The sequence below is a fragment of the Mytilus trossulus genome, chromosome 8 (genome assembly GCF_036588685.1).
Source record: "Mytilus trossulus isolate FHL-02 chromosome 8, PNRI_Mtr1.1.1.hap1, whole genome shotgun sequence".
Classification (NCBI taxonomy): domain Eukaryota; kingdom Metazoa; phylum Mollusca; class Bivalvia; order Mytilida; family Mytilidae; genus Mytilus; species Mytilus trossulus.
The window spans coordinates 50,030,640-50,033,139 of record NC_086380.1 but is presented as its reverse complement, the minus strand read 5'-3'; the positions used below and the strand labels follow the sequence as shown (position 1 = coordinate 50,033,139).

The 2,500-nt window shown below is 36.9% G+C and overlaps 3 non-coding genes across 3 annotated transcripts; all 3 read right to left on the bottom strand.

The window, feature by feature from the left end:
• Window positions 1–437: 437 nt before the first annotated feature.
• Trnah-gug (transfer RNA histidin (anticodon GUG)) lies at window positions 438–509 on the bottom strand. The gene has a single exon. It is a non-coding gene; the product is annotated as a tRNA-His (tRNA).
• An 824-nt stretch (window positions 510–1,333) lies between these two features.
• Trnah-gug (transfer RNA histidin (anticodon GUG)) lies at window positions 1,334–1,405 on the bottom strand. Its single transcript has one exon. It is a non-coding gene; the product is annotated as a tRNA-His (tRNA).
• An 819-nt stretch (window positions 1,406–2,224) lies between these two features.
• Window positions 2,225–2,296, bottom strand: Trnah-gug (transfer RNA histidin (anticodon GUG)). Its single transcript has one exon. It is a non-coding gene; the product is annotated as a tRNA-His (tRNA).
• Between the last annotated feature and the right edge of the window lie 204 nt (window positions 2,297–2,500).

Sequence of the window (2,500 nt, the reverse complement as noted above, 5' to 3'; positions counted from 1 at the left end):
AGATTTTGAAGAAGAAAAAAAACCAACAAAAAAACAGACGGTGACGTGACATGAATTTCAAATTGACATTGCACGAAATATTCATATGTTACTATGTAAAGACAAGAAGACTCAAGTGTTCCAGTTGTATTCAATAGGATCGCAGCGGTTCCTGCAGTGATAGCCAGTAAAACAAATGAGAAGGTAGGAATGTGAATTTTCAATGAAGTTAATTATATTATTATATAAAAGACTATCACTGCAGGAACCGCTGCGATCCTATTGAATTCAACTAAAACCGCTGCGATCATATTGAATACAACTAGAACACTTCTTGTCTTTACATAGTAACATGTGTATGTGTATCTTAAAACGAAGAAAGATTATCAAAATTCGAAAAGAGAGACCGAGAAAAAAAATTGCCTACAATGCCGTAACAGCGACATTACACAGCTGTTTGCCGTGACCAGGATTCGAACCTGGGTTGTCGCGGCCACAACGCGAAGTACTAACCACTATACGATCACGGCTATGACTTGCAGACAGAATGTAAGTGGCAAAAATTGGGTATTTAAAATTAAGGCTGTTTTTAACATGTTTAACACGTTGTCGGTATCTTTTTGGTAAAATCACTTTTCATACAAAATTTTAACGCGATGTATGGAACGAATGCAATCAGGCTATTCAAAAGGGAATCTGTTCCATCTTATACATTTTTCCAACGGCGTCTGACTGCTCTTTTGTTTTTGTTGGCATGGCATGGTAAAAGGGTTTAGTTTTTATCTTTGTATGAGATACCCATCAGGGTCGAACGATAGGTACCGTGTCCGACTGTAGTCAAGGTCGTTAAATATTCTGTGTGTATGTATCTTGTTTTTGTTTCGCCGGTATTTCTTTTTATACTGGAGCACCATTACAGATTTTGAAGAAGAAAAAAAACCAACAAAAAAACAGACGGTGACGTGACATGAATTTCAAATTGACATTGCACGAAATATTCATATGTTACTATGTAAAGACAAGAAGACTCAAGTGTTCCAGTTGTATTCAATAGGATCGCAGCGGTTCCTGCAGTGATAGCCAGTAAAACAAATGAGAAGGTAGGAATGTGAATTTTCAATGAAGTTAATTATATTATTATATAAAAGACTATCACTGCAGGAACCGCTGCGATCCTATTGAATTCAACTAAAACCGCTGCGATCATATTGAATACAACTAGAACACTTCTTGTCTTTACATAGTAACATGTGTATGTGTATCTTAAAACGAAGAAAGATTATCAAAATTCGAAAAGAGAGACCGAGAAAAAAAATTGCCTACAATGCCGTAACAGCGACATTACACAGCTGTTTGCCGTGACCAGGATTCGAACCTGGGTTGTCGCGGCCACAACGCGAAGTACTAACCACTATACGATCACGGCTATGACTTGCAGACAGAATGTAAGTGGCAAAAATTGGGTATTTAAAATTAAGGCTGATTTTAACATGTTTAACACGTTGTCGGTATCTTTTTGGTAAAATCACTTTTCATACAAAATTTTAACGCGATGTATGGAACGAATGCAATCAGGCTATTCAAAAGGGAATCTGTTCCATCTTATACATTTTTCCAACGGCGTCTGACTGCTCTTTTGTTTTTGTTGGCATGGCATGGTAAAAGGGTTTAGTTTTTATCTTTGTATGAGATACCCATCAGGGTCGATAGGTACCGTGTCCGACTGTAGTCAAGGTCGTTAAATATTCTGTGTGTATGTATCTTGTTTTTGTTTCGCCGGTATTTCTTTTTATACTGGAGCACCATTACAGATTTTGAAGAAGAAAAAAAACCAACAAAAAAACAGACGGTGACGTGACATGAATTTCAAATTGACATTGCACGAAATATTCATATGTTACTATGTAAAGACAAGAAGACTCAAGTGTTCAGTTGTATTCAATAGGATCGCAGCGGTTCCTGCAGTGATAGCCAGTAAAACAAATGAGAAGGTAGGAATGTGAATTTTCAATGAAGTTAATTATATTATTATATAAAAGACTATCACTGCAGGAACCGCTGCGATCCTATTGAATTCAACTAAAACCGCTGCGATCATATTGAATACAACTAGAACACTTCTTGTCTTTACATAGTAACATGTGTATGTGTATCTTAAAACGAAGAAAGATTATCAAAATTCGAAAAGAGAGACCGAGAAAAAAAATTGCCTACAATGCCGTAACAGCGACATTACACAGCTGTTTGCCGTGACCAGGATTCGAACCTGGGTTGTCGCGGCCACAACGCGAAGTACTAACCACTATACGATCACGGCTATAACTTGCAGACAGAATGTAAGTGGCAAAAATTGGGTATTTAAAATTAAGGCTGTTTTTAACATGTTTAACACGTTGTCGGTATCTTTTTGGTAAAATCACTTTTCATACAAAATTTTAACGCGATGTATGGAACGAATGCAATCAGGCTATTCAAAAGGGAATCTGTTCCATCTTATACATTTTTCCAACGGCGTCTGACT